Here is a 21012-nt window from a genome sequence, read left to right on the forward strand (position 1 = left end):
TCTTATGGCTGTAAAGGTGAAAAGTATCAGGGCATGGATACCATTCTCTCATTAAGTCTTCCAGGAAACAGAGAATCCAGCAGTTGATGTCCTAGGGGATGACATTTCCAGGCAAACCACCACAGGAACTCTGGAAGGTCAATCCACACCCTATTTTTCCACTGAAACTGCTACTCCAACAATCCTGAATCTTTCTTGCTGCTGGCTTGCTACACCAGCCAATATCCTCCTCCCAATCTGGATACCCCCATGTGGTAATACAACAACCTTGTCACCAAGTCCATGGTGGCTGGCCAGAAGGAAGACTGGATTATCTGGTGGCTGGAAACAATGGAAGGCCTTCCCATGGGAGATTATACTCAGCTCTTTAGGGGAAGGCCTATTCCATTGTTCCAGCATGGTGAGTATAGATGAAAGGAGGCAGTCCATGGTTTTAGAGCTTTATGTAGAAAAGCAGAGAGAGTGAGAAGAGTAAAGAAGTAGAGGGTGACTGTGACCACATGGAGAGAGGGGAGAAGGGAGGAGGTGAGAGGGGGCAAGAGGTGAGAGTAAGAGAACAAGAGCTTAAGAGAGAGAGGAGGGGTCAAGCAGCCCCTTTTTATAGTGGACTGGGCTACCTTGCTATTGCAACCTAACTGTGAGAGGAGCATAACTGGCTGTGGCCTAAGTGACTGATAGCCACGGAATTATGACGCTTGGGGATCCTGTTAGCCGACTATGTCTGGGTGCATGGCAAATGGGCCTTCTGTCCCTTGCAGATTAATCTGTTGCATCTCTGGGGTTTAAATCTAGCTCAAGCAGAAAACGGGCTGCCTTTCACTGTCTTACATAGGAGACTAGGCCTAAAAACTGCAAGTCCAGGCAAATCCAAGTAAGTCAGTTAACAGAAAAAAAAAATCCAGGCTTCAGGCAGCTAATCAGAAACTATCCTGGCATCAGAAGCTGCCCAGCCACCTGGCCTGAAGCAAGGACAATGAATCAGCAACAATATACAGACCTCTACTACCATCCCAGCAACAATTTCCAGTCCACAGCCCTAGTAAGGAAATGTCCCTAGAGATGGAGCAAGAAAAATGGTCACCTACCCAGCAATCCCCTAATAATCTTTAAATCAGGCCTGGAAGTTCACTTGTTTGGCTCTCTATCTTGGTAATGAAAGTACACTGCATGCTAGAATTGTGCAGATTAAAACATTTTATGCATTTACATATTATTTGGTATCATTCTTCCACAAATCTTGGACCCATACAATTCAAAGCATGAAAAATAGAAATCAAGTGTATAACAGTACTTCTTTTGTTGTTGTCCAAACAAATTTTATCAGATACTTACTTAATTTATATTTATAATGTTATTCCCTTTCCTGGTTTCCCTTCTGAAAACCCCCTATAGCCTCCCCCTCACCCTGCTCACCAACTCAACCCCACCCACTTCCTCACTCTGGCATTTCCCTATACTGGGGCATAGAACCATTACAGGACCAAAGGCCTCTCCTCCCATTGATTGCTGACTAGGCCATCCTTTGCTACATATGCAGCTGGAGCCATGAGTCCCACCATGTGTTTTCTTGGGTTGGTGGTTTAGTCCAGAGAGCTCTGGGGATTCTGGTTAGTTCATATTTTTGTTCCTCCTATGGTGCTACAGATCCCTTCAGCTCCTTGGGTTCTTTCTCTAACTTCTTCATTGGGGCCTCTTTGCTCAGTCCACCAGATGGCTGTGAGCATCCACTTCTGTATTTGTCAGGCATTGGCAGAGCTACTCAGGAGACAGGTATATCAGGCTCCTGTCAGCAAGCTCTTATTGGCATCCACAATAGTGTCTGGATTTGATGGTTATATATGGGATGGATCCCCAAGTGCGGCAGTCTCTGGATGGTCATTCTTTTGTGATTGGGTTGCCTCACTCTGGATATTCTCCAGATCCATTTATAGCCTAAGAGTTTCATAAATTCATTGTTTCTAATAACTACATAGTACTCTGTTGTGTAAATGTACCACATTTTTTGTATTCATTCCTCTTTTGAGGGACATCTGGGTTCTTTAGAGTTTCTGGATGTTATAAATACAGCTGCTATGAACATAGTGAAGCATGTGTACTTATTACAAGTTGGAGGATCATCTTCTGTGTATTATCCTTTGAAGGGCTGGATTCATGGAAAGATATTGCATGAATTTGGTTTTGTCATGGAATACTTTGGTTTCTCCATCTATGGTAATTGAGAGTTTTGCTAGGTACAGTAGCCTGGGCTGGCATTTGTGTTCTTTTAGGGTCTATATAACATCTGTCCAGGATCTTCTGGCTTTCATAGTCTCTGGTGAGAAATCTGGTGTAATTTTAATAGGTCTTCGTTGATACATTACCTGACCTTTTCTCCTTACTGCTTTTAATATTCTAATTTTATTTAGTGCATTTGTTATTCTGATTATTATGTGTCAGGAGGAATTTCTTTTCTGGTTCAGGCTATTTGGAGTTCTGTAGGCTTCTTGTATGTTCATGAGCATCTCTTTCTTTCGGTTAGGGAAGTTTTCTTTTTAAATTTTGTTGAAGATATTTACTGGCCCTTTAATTTGAAAATCTTCATTCCAGGAGTGGGTCGGCTGGGGAGCAAAAGGAGGGGGGAGGGAAAGGGGATTTTTGGAGAGGAAACTAGGAAAGAGGATAGCAATTGAAATGTAAATAAAGAAAATATCTAACAAAAATGGGAAGCGATGATACAGATACACTATTCAAAACTATAAAATAAAAGGGCTGGGTCTAATAAAAAAAGAATGACCAATATGTTTGCATAATTGCTCAATATGTTTGCATAATTGTTCATTAGGGATAAGTGCATCTTCAGAGAAATTAAGAGTTATGTCCTTGTTCAGGTAGGTGTGGTTTTGCTGGTGGAAGTGTGTCACTGGGCTTTTCTGAGATTTCAAAAGCCCAACCCAAGTCTAGTGGGACTTTCTTCCTGCTGCCTTTACATCTACCTTTCGAGCCAGCTACCATGTCTGGCTGCATGTCTTCGTCATGTTCCCTGCCATGAGGATAATGAACTAAACTTCTGAAACTGTAAGCCAGCCTCAAGTTAATGCTTTTTTTTTTCCAATAGTGGCTGTGATTATACTGTTTCTTCACACCAATAGAACACCAACTAAGACAGTCTTAATGAACTCATTCATTCATTATATAAAGGTTACTCTCTTTTAAAGTAAATTCATATTCTTGGCATTGGAAACCTACCATATTTCCAAGTGCTAGTGAGGTTATTAGTCTTTTTTTTAAATTTGAAAATTTTAATACATTTATTTTTTTTATTATTGGGTATTTATTTCATTTACATTTCCAATGCTATCCCAAAAGTCCCCCACACACCCCCACACCCACTCCCCCCACCCACCCACTCCCACCTCTTGGCCCTGGCGTTCCCCTGTACTGAGGTATATAAAGATTGCAAGACCAATGGGCCTCTCTTTCCAATGATGGCCAACCAGGCCATCTTCTGATACATATGCAGCTAGAGACCTGAGCTCTGGGGGAATACTGGTTAGTTCATATTGTTGTTCCACCTATAGGGTTGCAGATCCCCTGATCTCCCTGGGTACTTTCTCCAGCTCCTCCATTGAGGGACCTGTGATCCATCCAATACCTGACTGTGAGCATCTACTTCTGTGTTTGCTAGGCCCAGCATTGTCTTACAAGAGACAGCTATATCAGGGTCCTTTCAGTAAAATCTTGCTAGTGTATGCAATGGTGTCAGTGTTTGGAGGCTGATTATGGGATGGATCCCCGGGTATGGCAGTCTCTAGATGGTCCATCCTTTCGTCTCAGCTCCAAATTCTGTCTTAAAGGCAACCTGATGCCACATTTATTAAAACAATATGATTATTAATTGTATTTTCATCATTTACCCACAAAAAAGCGTAGATTAGAGTCTTCATCAAAGAAGCTTGCATTTATAATAGAAATCCGTACAGAAACTGAGTCGAACTTCAGGATACTTACTGATCATGAGGTTCTTTACTCCAATGGATATGTCTACAAAAAAGTGTCCTTCACATAAGGATTGGGGATCGTCATTGAAAAAGGAGCGGGCAGGTAATAAGAGACAGGGTCATGGAACATCAGTAAGCTGATAGAAATGATAGAGAAGCTTCTCATAAGCTGACTCAACAATATGGCTTCTAGTATAACACTAATAGGTATCTTAACATGAAGATAAACATAAACATGGGGCCTGTACCTAAATAATAACAACAAGGAACTAAGAGAGCTTCAGAGGAGGAGATTTAGTCTTTTATCTGAATGAGAGTCCTAATTAGGATTTCAATACTGGACAGTTAGTTTTGACATCATATATGTACAAGAACATTAAACAGAAAGAGAAAGGTGGGCTTATAGGCTTTGTGTTTATATATGTAACACTTAGAGAAGGAGAGGTAGTGAATTTGTGAGGAATCAAAGATGATATATATATATATATATATATATATATATATGTAATTTTCAATATATACATATATATACATATTAAGTTAACATCATATATATATATATATATATATATATATATATATATATAAAACAGGAAAAATAAAATATTGTGTATGAAATTTTGTTTCTGGCATTGTCTCTTATATTAAAAATGACCCTACATATTCTACATGGATAGTCTATGCATACAAACATATAACACATGCATATATATATGAGAAATATTAGTATGTTGTTATATGTTAATATATTTCAATGAGTTTTATATTATTTTCAATTAGTAGTACAGTGAGGACAGAATTTAAAATTGATGCATATAGGTTGATTTGATTTTATCAAAGTAATACTTAATATAAAGTATCCTTGCTTTTTCATGTTCTAGAATATTTATTCAGACATAGATGCACACTCTTGGAGAAAACTGTTAATTTACTACATATCTGTAGAAAATTGTCAATGAAATTAATATTAACTTTTGAAGCTATATGATACTCAGGTATCTGGGAATTTTGTCAGTGTCTTATTAGGAAATAAGAAATAATAAGAAGTAAAATTTCTATGTCATTATATTTCTCATTTCAGAAGAGATAGTAAAAAGAATAAATGTTTTCCAAGTTTAATATTAGCAAAATGATATTAATGAGTTTACTTGAATACTAAAAAATATGTTTTGGTTTCTAAATAAACCAAACTGAGGACTTTCCATATGTAATGAACAAATATTAGAAACTTTGAAAGATATTGATTCATCCATTTGTTCTTACTATTATATTTACCCCCCCCACACACACAGAAACACACACACATGCCTTCCTCTGAGTAGTATATTGGCAACATTTCCAACATGGGATGGAACATATTATATAGTTAGGACCATAGAGACATATAAGATACTCAACAAATACAGATTAATTTTCTTTGTTTTGTTGAAAATATCAGTATAACAGCTATTTATAACACATTTACAGTAATTTATGTATTGTTTCTATGAAAATACTATTCCACTTATGTAAATGACTTGATCACCATTTTATCTTTGTGTGGAAAACATCATAGATTCAATGTCCAATATTCACGTATTTTCAATATACATAATTATAAGCATATTTAGAAATTAAAATATATATGTGTGTATGTATATATATACATATGTATATATATGTGTGTGTGTGTGTGTATGTATGACATATATTTACATACATGTATTTAATAAGACACAAATTACAATCTTTGGTTTTGGTACTGTATGACATACACATTTATCCATGTTGATATAGATATGCAATTTATATCCCTCAATGAAGGCAAATACCTAAATTATTTTCATTGGCAAAACCTTCATAATTCATTAATATGATACTGCATATATGTATGTCTCAGGAATCTTATGTAACACTCTGGAAATAAAAAAATATATTGAACTGAGATTTTTGGTTCAGTATTGCAGACTAAGTTATTACCAGGAAAAGTAAAATATCCTGTATTAATTTTTGTTTCTGGTATTGTTGCTTACATTAAAAATGGCCCTACAATTCAGCACAGACAATCCCTACATACAAACATACACAAGCACACACACACACACACACACACACACACACACACACACACACACACGTGTTCATGCATATTTACACATACACAGTTATTTTCAAAAGGACTAAGTTGCAGTGCTCTTTTGGAGTACACTTCAATAGATTTATTGTCTATGTAATGCCACTGTCCAAAGGGCTCCTTATAAAACAACTGTACATTCATAAGATGCATCAGATTGTATGTGCAAATATAAAGAGGGTGGAACCTTAACACGGAAATTGCTTTCATAGTCACAACCTTGTTGTCTCCCCGTGAACTGCTGCTGACTTTGCTTAACATTCTCTGATATTTAATTCCCCCAGGCCCTGTGCAGGGCTTGCAATACATTTCTTAGTTTAGCTTGAGAGTGGATTCTACCTATGTGTCAAAAAGGATTTCTGAAGCCCTTTTTGGCAAAACATTATTTTTCAACTTCTACCCAGGCTTGTTTTTCTTTATGTACGTAACTTTGTGGTTTATCTATCCTTAAACAATAATGAGCCAAAAACCTAGAAAAAAATGGAAACGAGTATAGTAGACATGAACAATAAGGTAGAGAGTCTTTAAAATTAATGATAATAATTTATAGTAAAATTAAAAATGTGATGTATATTACTTGTTCATGCCTTAAACAACACCTGAAAGAAGGCAAGATGACTTTTATGTTGTCCTGAAAATATACTAGTAATACTTGCATAAGACTGTGCTCTAGGATATATGCTGAATATTTTTAATAATTTAATTACAAACTTGAGGATCCAAGGTTGTGAATCAGATAGTTCAGTTCCTGTCTCTTCTCATACAAAAAATTATCAGTTATTTACATAAAAACCAAAATTTATGGTATTTAGGAAGACAGATGAGAGTCCATAATACCAGGTTTTATATAACAACATGATTCTCATACACACACACACACACACACACACACACACACACACACACACACATACACACATATATGTTATGATGCTTAGGGTAGGCAGATGGAGGCAAATAAGGAGTTAAGTAACAGAAGTGAGAAGTACATATAAATATAAATATATTTTATTGTAAACATGTATGAAGTTTTCAAGAATTCAAATAAATGATAATGTAGAAAGAAAACACACATGCATTTATGTACCTAGTACTTTTTCCAAAGACATCCTGTACTGCTTTACTGCTATGATGTTTGGAGAGTGGCTAAATGACTCCCTACAGCACTGCTCTCCCAACAATAAGAAGCTAGATCCTTATTTGCAGGAAGGAAAGATCTGTGAGCTGCACTTGGATTCCATTTGGTACATAGTGCTGAGACCAGGACACTGAAACGCAAGACCAAAGGGAAACCAAAGGTTTCGTTACCCAAGAAGCTCACATGGAACTTTGAGATCTGGTCTGATATTATGGAGAAATCTATGCTTTGGTAACATAGGCTCCAGTTTTGACTTGTACCATTGAAATGTCGGAGGTGGCCTGCAACACACAATCATTTAATCACAAGATTTGTGTATGTCCATGCTTACATGAGACACAGGTGCTCCCTAGTTAAATGCCAATTGTAGTGTTTAAATGCCTATCTTTATTTAAACCATGGTAGCACTTGTCAGATGGTCGGGCAGTATATATAGATTTTTACCTTTGTCCTCTGTGACAGGTTAATAAAATCTGAAATGGAACAGATTATGAAGATTCTCATTTCTAGGACATGGTCAATTAGTAGAGTATACACTATGGCTTCAATGTCAGTAGAGAAACATGACTCCAGTATATCAGTATCCCATGCTGCAAGGCACCACCTGAGCTGATTACAGTGGTTCAGGCATGAGTTCACCTTAATAAAGGATATATGAAAGATATTCAATTGTTGAAACCACCCCAGTATTGTGCTCAACTTGAGAGATCATTGTTTATGACATGATAAGATTTTTGCTTTTAAGGTCACAATTACAGCATAGGTCACTGTGACTGTACCCTTTAGGATGATTTTATCCAATAGGAGGTAGACTGATTAAATATGACTATAAATCGCTGAATGTGAATGTGGCTTTTGGGCTAAACCTAGATTCACAGTGAGTTTGAGAGAAGAAGCTAGCACACACACACACACACACACACACACACACAAAACCACACATGTATGCATGTAGGCACTCACACAACCACACACATACACACATGCATACACATACACACATACACAATACACACACATACCCCATACAGACAATATATCATACTAAATTTCAAATCGGCATGTGCTGGGATTGATCTCTAGTGTTCAAACAATTACAATACAACAAAAAGTTATAAATTCTGGACATAGGGCAGCATCTCAGAAATGGAAGAAGACTGCTTAGAACTTCTGGATAGTTATGCACAAAAAATAATAATGTTATGAAGACAAAAATACATTTCTAACTTTATAATATGTAAGTGATATTGCATAAAAATAAAATTAAAGAGATATCAGCAAACATGGAATAATTGCAAAAGACGAACTTCTGGGTAGGCATGCAGGCCTATGTCTATACTTCCATTTTCTCATAATCTTATTTAAGTGCATCGTATGAGTCCAAGAATCTAAATCAACTCAGGCAACACAGTGAGAGACTCTGTCACAAAATCAAAATTAAAGACAAAAATTTCAATAGAACATACTGCAAAACACATACTAAGAATAACTACAGTAGCCAGGCGGTGGTGCACCCCTTTAATACCAACACTCAGAAGGCAGATTTCTGAGTTCGAGGCCAGCCTGGTCTACAAAAGTGAGTTCCAGGACAGCCAGGGCTACACAGAGAAACCCTGTCTCAAACCCCCTCCCGCCAAAAAAAAAAAGAATAACTACAGCAAAAACAGCAATAGCAAACAAAACAAAGACAAGAATATACACTCCAAAACAAAATAATGTACAGAAATATTCACTATGGATAAACTGATGAATTAACGTAAAAACGACTTAAAGAAAACTCAATAATCATCAAATGAGAAAAACTATTTAGTACTTAAAATACTAATTATAGAAAAATAAAAACAAATTTGAAAATTCTAATAAAAATCTTTAAGTTGACATCTATAAGTACATAGATTATATCACCTCCTCTAAGTCTCAAAGAACATCGTTAAAGGGTAAAGAGGAATAAATTATGAACCAGCAACTATGCTATAACAATTTCAAATACTATCTCCTGGGCATGGCCAATGGAATACCATTGTTTCCATTGAGATAATACAAGATGAAGCCTGTGGTTATTTAACTATAAATGTGGATTGGCTTCCTTCCTTCCTTCCTTCCTTCCTTCCTTCCTTCCTTCCTTCCTTCCTTCCTTCCTTCCTTCCTTCGTTCCTTCCTTCCTTCCTTCCTTCCTTCCTTCCTTCCTTCTTTCTTTCTTTCTTTCTTTCTTTCTTTCTTTCTTTCTTTCTTTCTTTCTTTTTTTGTTGAGACATGGGTTCTCTGTATAGCTCTGGCTGTTCTGGAACTCACTCTGTAAACCAGGCTAGCCTCAAACTCAGAAATCCACCTGCCTCTGCCTCCTGGGATTAAAGGTGTGCGCCACCACTGGCCAGGTTTTTTTTTTTGTTGTTGTTGTTGTTGTTTGTTTGTTTTTGTTTTGTTTTGTTTTGTTTTGTGGCTGGACTTTAATAATCCTTAACTACTTTCACCTCATAGCCAAAATTTAGTCCAGTAGCTGGCAATGGACATTTTCAAGCTTGTGGCCATATAGTGGAGCTTGGTTATACTTGGTCACAGAAACACATTCATGGTGGGAAATAGACTCATGGGAATTAGGGGTAAAGAAAGGGGTAGGAGGGATATGATACAGCATGGGGTGTAAAAGTTAACAGAATACAATATACACATGTATCAAACAATCAAAAACAGTAAAACTTATCATAGAAGTCCTTGTTAAAAACAATACACAATGAGAAACTAACATGCCATCAGACAGGTATAATAGAAGAATGAATTTGAGATCCCTGGATAGTTGAACATGGAAAAAATGAAGAGAATTACAAGAATTTGGGGAAATGTTAAAGATACACACATTCTATTTTGTTTTGTTTTGTTTTTAATTAGGTATTTATTTCATTTACATATCCAGTGCTATCCCAAAAGTCCCCCAAACACTCCCATACCCACTCCCCCACCCATCCACTCCCACTTCTTGGCCCTGGCGTTCCCCAGGACTGAGGCATATAAAGTTTGCTAGACCAAGGAGCCTCTCTTTCCACTGATGGCCTACTAGGCCATCTTCTGATTCATATGCAGCTAGAGACACGAGCTCCAGGGTGTACTGGTTAGTTCATATTGTTGTTCCACCTATAGGGTTGCAGATCCCGCCAGTTCCTTGGGTACTTTCTGTAGCTTCTCCATTGGGGGCCCTGTGATAGCTGACTGTGAGCATCCACTTCTGTGTTTGCTAGGCCCCTGCATAGTCTCATAAGAGACAACTATATTTGGTTCCTTACACAAAATCTTGCTAGTGTATGCCATGGTATCAGTGTTTGGAAGCTGATTATGGGATGAATTCCCGGATATGGCAATCTCTAGATGGAACATCCTTTCATCTTAACTCCAAACTTTGTCTCTATAATTCCTTCCATGGGTGTTTTGTTCCCAATTCTAAGAAGGGACAAAGTGTCCACATTTTGGTCTTCGTTCTTCTTCAGTTACATGTGTTTTGCAAATTGTATCTTATATCTTGGGTATTCTAAGTTTCTGGGCTAATATCCATTTATCAGTGAGTACATATTGTGAGAGTTCTTTTGTGATTGGTTTACCTCACTCAGGATGATGCCCTCCAGGTCCATCCATTTGCCTAAGAATTTCATAAATTCATTCTTTTTAATAGCTGAGTAGTACTCCATTGTATAAATGTACCACATTTTTTGTATCCATTCCTCTGTTGAGGGGCATCTGGGTTCTTTCCAGCTTCTGGCTATTATAAATAAGGCTGCTATGAACATAGTGGAGCATGTATCCTTCTTACCGGTTGGAACATCTTCTGGATATATACCCAGGAGAGGTATTGCGGGATCCTCCGGTAGTATTATGTCCAATTTTCTGAGGAACCACCAGACTGATTTCCAGAGTGGTTGTACAAGCTTGCAATCCCACAAACAATGGAGGAGTGTTCCTCTTTCTCCACATCCTCACCAGCATCTGCTGTCACCTGAAATTTTGATCTTAGTCATTCTGACTAGTGTGAGGTGGAATCTCAGGGTTGTTTTGATTTGCATTTCCCTGATGATTAAGGATGCTGAACATTTTTTTTTTCACGTGCTTCTCAGCCATTCTGTATTCCTCAGGTGAGAATTCTTTGTTTAGCTCTGAGCCCCATTTTTAATGGAGTTATTTGATTTTCTGGAGTGCACATTCTTGAGTTCTTTATATATATTGGATATTATTTTTATTATTCCTATTATTTTTGTTGTTAAAGTTGGCATTCTCTTCTTGTGGCTGTCTTCTTTTGGTTTTGTTGAAGGATTACTTTCTTGCTTTTTCTAGGATGTGGTTTCTGTCTTTGTATTTTTTTTTCTGTTATTATCCTTTGAAAGGCTGGATTCATGGAAAGACATTGTATGAATTTGGGTTTGTCATGGAATACTTTGGTTTCTCCATCTATGGTAATTGAAAATTTGACTGGTTATAGTAGCCTGGGCTGGCCTTTGTGTTCTCTTTGTGTCTGTATAACTTTTGTCCAGGATCTTCTGGCTTTCATAGTCTCTTGTGAAAAGTCTGATATAATTCTGATAGGCCTGCCTTTATATGTTACTTGATCTTTTTTCCCTTACTGCTTTTAATATTCTATCTTTATTTAGTGCATTTGTTGCTCTGATTATTATGTGTCGGGGGGAATTTCTTTTCTGGCCCTGTCTATTTGGTGGTCTGTAAGCTTCTTGTATGTTCATGGGCATCTCTTTCTTTAGGTTTGGGAAGTTTTCTTCTATAATTTTTTGAAGGTATTTGCTGTTTGGTTGTGTTTTCCTGTTTTTCTTTAAGGACTTGTAAATCTTTAGCAGTGTTCTCCTGTATTTCTTTAAGTGAGTTATTAAAGTCCTTCTTGATGGCCTCTGCCATCATCATGAGATATGCCTTCAAATCTGGGTCTAGCTTTTCAGGTGTGTTGAGGTGCCCAGGACTGACTGAGGTGGGAGTGCTGGATTCTGATGATGGTGAGTAGTCTTAGTTTCTGTTAGTAAGATTCTGTTTTGTTATGTTATGTTATGTTATGTTATGTTATGTTATGTTTTGTTTGTTTGTTTATTTGTTTTTTCGAGACAGGGTTTCTCTGTATGTACCTGGCTGTCCTGAAACTCAGTTTGTAGACCAGGTTGGCCTCGAACTCAGAAATCCACCTGCCTCTGCCTCCTCCGGAGTGCTGGGATTAAAGGCGTGGGCCACCACACCTGGCTGTTAGTACGATTCTTAAGTCTGTCTTTCGTCATCTGGTAATCTCTGGAGTCAGTCGTTATAGTTGTCTCTGCTTAGAGCTTGTTCCTCATGTAATTCTGTTATTCTCTACCATCAGGCTTGGGAGAGTAGCTCTCTCCTGAGTTTCAGTGGTCAGAGCACTCTGCAGGCAAGGTCTCCTCTTTCAGGGGAGGTGCACAAATATCTGGCATTCGGACTTGCCTCCTGGTAGAAGAAGAAGGCCTGAAATAGGGCCTGTCCCAGAAGCTGTTAGCTTCAGTAGTGCATACTCTCATCTGTGCAGACTAGTCTTGGTGGAATCCGAGAACCAAAATGTCTCCTGCAGTTGCTTTGGCAACTCCCTCCTGGGCGGAGCTGACACCTCTCCTCTGGCAGTGAAGGTGCCCAGATGTCTGGAGCCTGAAAAGGGGTCTGCCTCAGAAGCTCTGTGGCTCCCACCTGTCCCAGAAGCTGTTAGCTTCTGTAGTCCACACTCTCACCTTCGCAGAGTAGTTTCGGTGGAATCCGGGAACTAAACCAAGATGTCTCACGCAGGTGCTCTGGCAACTTCTCTATTTTGTTTTTGAGAAATACTTTGAAATACTAGAGAGGTAGAAACCCTTTTCCTATTAATAATAACAAAGTTTTCAATGTGCAGAAGATAGAAATATCTAAAACAGCAATAGGGGAAAACACAAGTCACACATATTGTCTCTGAGTTTACTTTAAACATCTTTTCATTTCCATTTCTATTTGATTCATTTCCATTTGATAGGCTTCCAGAGGCCAGGCAAAATAAAATGGTACCGCCTTTTCCACTTCATTACTATTTGCTAGCTTTCATAGTATTGTGCATGCTAGTAGAGGAATAAAGTAAACATTCTTATTCTACTATGAACTGTGAGCTACAACAATGACTGACCTAGCAAGACATGACTCACATCCAATAGTGACAGAAATATCATGGAAGTATCTAATTGTTTTCTGATTGGATTTAAGACCCACTTCACAAGTTAAAACTCATGCCTAACACATTCATTTTGGCCAAAATCTAACTAGAGAGTTTACATGTCCTAGAGGAGCATATTAGTCTGTTAAATGGTAATGCTACTAGACTCTTAATCATTCAGATATATACACAGATTAGCTAATCTCCCAACCTTCATCAAGGAGCAGCAGATAACAACAAAAACACAAATCTACAACTGGCCAAGATGCAGAGACAGAGAACTTAGAATGCTGAACCTTAAAATGTAAATCTATATTATAACCCTGTGCCTAAGTCTCAGGGAACACTGGAAGAGAGAGGGCATATTTTAAAAGTTAGATGAGGTAAATGACTACAAAAAGGAGTATTTTCTGGACTTAGTATAGGAGTTACACATAGAAACTCACGGAAATTGAAATACCATGTAAAGGACTTCCACAAACTCAAGCAATTCCCAGGATGGAGAAGGGAACTAGGAATGATAGCTGAGAAAATGGACAGAAAATTGCTTTAAGGTTTGACCCCTGTTTAGTTGACATTAAAGTGGAGAGCCACACTCAGGTGGATTGTTACACATTTACACACACTTATGTAAATGGATAATATGATTTAGACTTTATGGATTTGAGGAAAAAAAAGAAAAGGAGAAAAACAGGAAACAAACTTAGGCAATAGTAAAGAGGGAGATTTGAGAGGATATGGAGAAGAGATGATTATGATCAAAACATATTGCAACAAACTGCTCAAATAATTCATTAAAAATGAAGAAAATCTCAAGAATCACTCAAATGTGAAGGATAAAATTTCAAAGGCTACGATAAAATTATGTTATGTTGACACGTAGCACATAAGGTCCAATATGACTTACAGACTACTTTTCATCATGAACTTATAGGCTCACTGAGAGTATGATTATATTTTTGCAGTTCAAATAGAAAAGAACAAAACAATATATCTGAATAAGATTATTCTACCTGAAAAAGATACCCAATACAATAGATAGATAAAAGCTTTCACAATAATAAAAATCTAAGAGGTTACAGCTTCACCAACTTTCTTCCACAGGGAACCCTAATAGCAAAGACACTGAAACAATAGTCACTGATAAGTAGAATAAGTAGAAAGGAAAAATATGGTAATAAGCTTGACTGATAAAGTAGCCGGTCTTAGTGTCAGACTTCAATGTCTCTCAAGCCAGACACAATAAGGTCATTTCTTAGCCTTTCACTAGTTAGAAAGAACAGACTTTTTGAAAGGTTGAGTTTAATGGGTTTATGTGATTCTTCTGTTAGTTACAGTGGGTGTGTAGTGGGAGGTCCATGCTTCCCTATCAGTTTTGCTTCCCTATCATGAGTCTATTATCCAGTCTATTGGCCTTGGCAAAATGCTCTGACATGGGCCCTCATCCCAAAGATGTCCAATAACAAAACCCTCTGAAAAAAAATGTGTGACAAAATATAAATATTCATTTTTACAGTTTTATTATCCTAGTAGTTGCTATTATGATGGGATGATAATGTGTGAAATTTGAAATAGAGAATTCTGTGACTTTTACTTGTATAAATGAAGTTGGGACTGGCAACGACATGTTACACCATGACAGAAAGAAACAAATAAGACAGTGTGGCCATATCCTTAATGAGTGGGTCAGGTTGTCTAAAGATGATGGATTATTTTCTCTGAATACAATGGAAACATCATTCAACTTCCAAGCAGCCACAGGATTAGACAGCTGTTGATGGATTCAGGCATATTCAGAACAGTTGACAGTAAAATATCACTTTGGAAACATTTCAAAGCTTTCACATATTGATAAAATGGAACAAGTTTGTAAGAAGAATAAGGATAGTGAAGGTCTATGAATATTATCAATAATGAAATTTAGCAAAATATTGCCTTAGGAGGAAAAAAGCCACCTGAAGGGATGCAATACTTCAGTTTTCAGTGTCTCAAATGCATAGCATGAAAATTTGTTTCACAAAATTTCCAGGGTATTATGCAAGGAAAGAGCCTTGGGTTACACTCTTACTTCACAGAACTGCTTAAGAATGTGTTCCTAATGTGACATTAAGCTGCCACTGAGACCTCAACAAGGGAGAATTGAAGTGGAGGAACTATAAGAATGCCTCTTGAGAGAACTTGAGGGACAACACAAATCTTCTCCAAGAAGAGATCATCTTGGCTTACTGCTAACAAAGATGGAAGGGCTAGACTACTCAAGATCTTGGCAGCCTATACCTACCACTATTTGGTGCAGAGGCCGGACATGGAAATAGGATTTTGTTTCCCTAATTCAATTCTGGTGTTGACTTAATTCTGTACCTGTACCTCTATTTTTTCCTTTTGAGCAAGTAATATTATAGTGTATTAAATGATTGCTGCTCATCTCAATGCTACTGTATAATGCAAAAATCTCTGGATATGTTGGACCCCTTGTTGGGGATCTGTTTTCTGTGCTCAGCCTGTGAAGAGAACTGTGGGGCCCTAGTGTATTGTTTGCTCCTTTGCTCCTCTCTGGTGAGTTAAAATGGCTTTGTTCTTCTGTCAACTTTCCAAGAGAACATTCTGTTCATGTATTATCCAAAAATATTATAGTAAAAATGAAGGGTTGAAATCTCCAAAGTTTTAGGCTATAGTAAGACTCTTATCCTTATAATGTGATCATTTCATGTATTTATTTCATTAGTGGAAAATATATAGAAGAATTCAACTGTATATAGAAATTCACAATACTGTGGGCTAGGGAAAAATCTTGGTGGTATGAGGTTCCAAAAGCTATATAAACATGGGGCCTGATAGCCTGAATTGTAACTTTACTGCTATGCAAAGATAGAGCAGAGATAGCCAGATTCATCGGGTATATTGACATGTCAGTCCAAAAAAAAAAAAAAAAAAAAAAAAAAGAAGATATCCAAGTTTCCTGAGAGTCCCCATATCTAGAAATAATGTGGAGAATGGTAGAGAGATCCACTGTGTACCTGTGACCTCTGTATCTTCATGCATGGAAGAGTGCACTTGAACAGACATGTGATCACATACAAGTTCATACACAAACACACACCAGAAAAAACTCAGAAAACTCTAATATTACAAATATGGTATATAACCCAATGTTATCTTTATAAGTAAGGTAAAATCAAAATGAAACAGTAACTGTTACTACATTACAAGAAAAAAATTCATATAATAAATTGGATGTCAAAACCTCAAAGTATGAATAAAACCATTAAATACTGAGCTTTTATTTTCTATTTATTAAATAAATTATTTACACTCTTCAAGCTTCATTTAAAATAAATGCCAAAATTATTGAAATAAACGATTACACTACAACCTTATTGCCTTTAAAGCACATATAAAGATCTTACATCTTACAGTGCCATGAAAAAAAAATAAAAGGTGAAAGTGACACATTCATGAAACAAATTATCCTATAAAATTCCATTATTATATGTCCGTATGTTGAAGGTGTATAGATCAGATACTCATATCAATGCATTCATGATAATAATGTGCATAGAGTCACTTTTCTGTTGGCTTTGCTACTTATTTTAGGAGTGAGGTGATCAAATGTCAGGGATGTTCACTATTAATATTTTTCCCTGGGTACTGTACCCTACTTCCTAGTGAATTTTGTCAACATAAGTGTTATTAAGAGATATAGGGAACACAGGACCCCCAATGGAGGAACTAGAGAAAGTACCCAAGGAGCTAAAGGGGTCTGCAACCCTATAGGTGGAACAACAATATGAACTAACCAGTACCCCCCGGAACTCGTGTCTCTAGCTGCATATGTATCAGAAGATGGCCTAGTCGGCCATAAGTGGAAAGAGAGGCCCATTGGTCTTGCAAACTTTATATGCCTCAGTACAGGAGAACGGCAGGGCCAAGAAGTGGGAGTTGGTTGGTAGAGGGGTGGGGGAGAGAGGGTATGGGGAACTTTTGGGATAGCATTGGAAATGTAAATGAAGAAAATAACTAATTTAAAAAAAGAAAAAAAGAGATATAGGGGTCAAAGAGGATAATACATGTTATTTTTATATAATATGGTGAGCTCTAAATGTGATGTCTGACAAATGCTCAGAGATATTTTTCCTGAATATTTAAGATAATTGTACCATTTCTCCCATCCATTACTTTTCTCCAAACTCTACCAAGCATCTATCCTGTTCTCTTTCAAATTTATGAACGATCTCCATTAATTTCTGTTACATCCATATATGTGTATTTACACTGGCTGCTTTTGTATATCAACTGGACACAACCTGAGTCTTCAGAGAAAGGAACCTCAGTTGAGGAAATGCCTAGATGAGATCCAGCTGTGAGGCATTCTCTCAATTGGTGATCAGTTTGAGAGGGGTCCATCACATTGTGGGCATTATAAATCCTGGACTGGTACCCTGAGTTCTATAAGAAAGTAGGAAGAATAAGCCATTAGAAAGAGAGTGTTAATGAGCACTCTTCTATATTCTTTGCATCAGCTTCTGTCTCCTGCTTCCAGTCTTGCTAGAGTTCCTGTGCTGACTTTCTCCAATGATGGGCTATGATATGGAAGTATAAGCCAAATAAGCACTTTTCAGTCCAACCTGCTTTTTGGTCATGGTGTTTCATTGCAGCAATAGAAAACCTAAGAAAAATTGGTACTAGTAATGTTGTATTATGACAGACAGGACTGTATTTTGAGGATAGTGGAAGAACTTTGGAACTTTGGGATAGAAGAGACACTAAGTGTTAAGGACTCAGTGGGATGTGGGAATTTAGAAGATATATGGATGGAATTTGAGAATATCATCCTGAGTGAGGAAACTCAGTCACACATGATATGCACTCACTAATTAAGGGAATTTTAGCCCAAAAGTTCAGAATACCCAAGATTCAATTCACAAGACCATATGGAGCTCAAGAAGAAGGAAGATCAAAGTGTGGATGCTTCAGTTCTTCTTAGGAGGAGGAACAAAATACTCACAAGAGAAAATATGGAGACAAAGTGTGGAGCAGAGACTGTAAGGCCATCCAGAGACTGCCCCACCTGGGGATCCATCCCATATACAGACACCAATACCAGATACTATTGTGGATGCCAGGAAGTACTTGCTGACAGGGCCCCGATATGGTTGTCTTCTAAGAGGATCTTCCAGAGAACCTGACACATACAGAGGTAGATGCTAGCATCCAACCATTGGACTGAGCACTAGGTCCCTGATGGAGGACGTGGAGGGTTTCTAGACCAATGGAGGGAGCAACAGTGTCAACAGACTAGAGCCCCTGAAGCTCCTGGGAACTAGACCACCAACCAAAGAGTACACATGGAGGGACCCATGGCTCCAGCGGCATAAGTGGCAGAGGATGGCCTTGTGGGACAACAGCGGGAGGAGCAGCCCTTGGATCTGAAGTTGTCCGATGTCCCAGTGTAGGGAAATGCCAGGGCAGGAAGACTAGAATGGGTGGGTGGGTGGGGGGAGCACTCTCATAGAGGCAGGCAGATGGGGGATGGGATGGGGGTTTCAGAAGAGGAGACCTGGAAAGGTGAAAATACTTGAAATGTAAATAAAATATCCAAGTAAAAATGGAAAAAAAAAATACTGAGATCAGGGCAGATGGTGGAGGCCTAGCTTACGAAATTCAGAGGGAAGATTAAAGATGCTGTCAGAGACATTTGCTCTTTTATTTAAGATTCTAGGGATTTGGTTATGGTCTGAAGAATCATCTATGCTTGACAAGATAATAGAACTTCCAAAGTTACACCTCTAGCATACTAGGGCAATTGATGCCCCTTAATTATAGGTAAGAAATTGGTGATAATTAAGAAGAGACCAGGATCACTGAGATAAAATCTTCTGGAAAGTATTTCCTGATAGCAGAGAAATAATTCCAGAGGCAGCCAAAGTTGTACCTCATGCTGTTAGCTAGCTTGGTAATGTGTAAGAATCACCCATGTGGTACTGGTTATGATTACATGAAGGGGAGCCCTGGAGGGGACCTGACTCTTGACACTGTGAGACGTCAGATGAAGCCATTGGTAAAGGTATAGCCTCGTTGGCAGTTGAGTGCCCAGGACTAAAGTAGTGATGCAAAAAATTTAGCTTTGGCAGCTTAAAGAGAGCCAATGAATGGTTATTGGTGCGTTCGCCTGACCGGCAAGAAAGACACAACAAACCAGAATCTTCCATGGCAAGAGCTTTATTGCTTGCTTCTCAGGAAGATCCCAAACAGGGAAAATGGCGCTGCTTTTATAACCCGCAGCGTGACGTTTCAGCACCTGATATGGCGTGACAGCTCCCGATTCATTGCTTGCCCATCACCCCACTATTACACCCTGAGAATGGGAGTGACTAGGAGTGAATTCAGTCTCGCACCTGCGTACAAGGCTTGTTTACTAGTTTGGCACAGCGGAGGCCCGCGCCATCTTATAATGGCGATTGCTCGTGGCACACACGGCTCTCCTCAGAGATTACTGGCAGCACGCACGAGATTGCTCGCAGCACGTACAGGCTCTCCACATATTGGTGACAGTGAAGCCTGCTTTTAGAAAGGGATCCCAGCAGTTTTATCTATGACAACATGGTGAGTTGATCTTCAAGAACAGCAGCAGCAATGGGGTGGAGCCAGCCAGAGCATAGAAAACAAGTTGTATGTACTACAAAGGGCAGAGCTGGTAAAGTAACCCACCTTTAGAGGAACCCAGAAAATCTTGACTGGATCCCAGACATTGTCCTATAGGAGTTTGATTTAACTTGATTGTGACTGTGCCCAAATTATTTCCTCTTATAAAAAGTATTTTAGTAGAGCCCACAGTTGAAAAATATTGAACTTTAGAAGCCTTTGGGTTTTAAAAGGATTGAACGTTTAAATGGAATAAAGCTTTAATGTTTTTGAATTTGTAAAGATTGTGGGACATAAGTGTTCTTTTTTTTCCAATTTTTACTATTTTATTTAGATTCTAGTGTTTTTTTTTCTTGAATTTTTATTATTTTATTTATTTAGATTCTAGTTGTTGCCCTCCTCTCAGTTCCCCCTCCAACAATTCCTCATCCCACTTCTCTATTCCTTACCTTCAAGAGGATGTTTCCCCTGTACCAGGCCTCTCCCTTCACTGGATCCTCAAATCTCTGGAGGATTAGGCCCACCGTCTCCCACTAAGGCCTGACCAGGTAGACCTCTCCTATATTTGTGCCAGGGGACTCAGACTACCCTGTGTATGCTCCTGTTTGGTGACTCAGTCTCTAGGATCTCCCTGGGGTCTGGGTAAGTTGAGACTGATGGTCTTCCTGTAAGGTTGCTCTTTCTTAGGAATGCATAAGAAATGAAGGGTATAGTTTAATAGTGATGTGTTGTATGTCAAGTTGGCAAGGGGTCAGTTTTACTGGATGGTTTCCTCTGTCAATTTGACACAAATTAGAATCATCAGAGAAAGGAGACTCAATTGAGGAAATGCCTCCATGAGATCAATATGCCAGGCCTTTCTCAATTAGTGACAAATGGGGAAGGGCCCAGCTTATTGTGTCTGACACCAACCATGGACTAGTGGCTCTGGCTCTGTAAAAAAGCATGCTGAGGAATCCAGCAGGCAGTA

Source organism: Mus musculus, chromosome 1 (assembly GCF_000001635.26).
Source record: "Mus musculus strain C57BL/6J chromosome 1, GRCm38.p6 C57BL/6J".
Taxonomy (NCBI): Eukaryota; Metazoa; Chordata; class Mammalia; order Rodentia; family Muridae; genus Mus; species Mus musculus.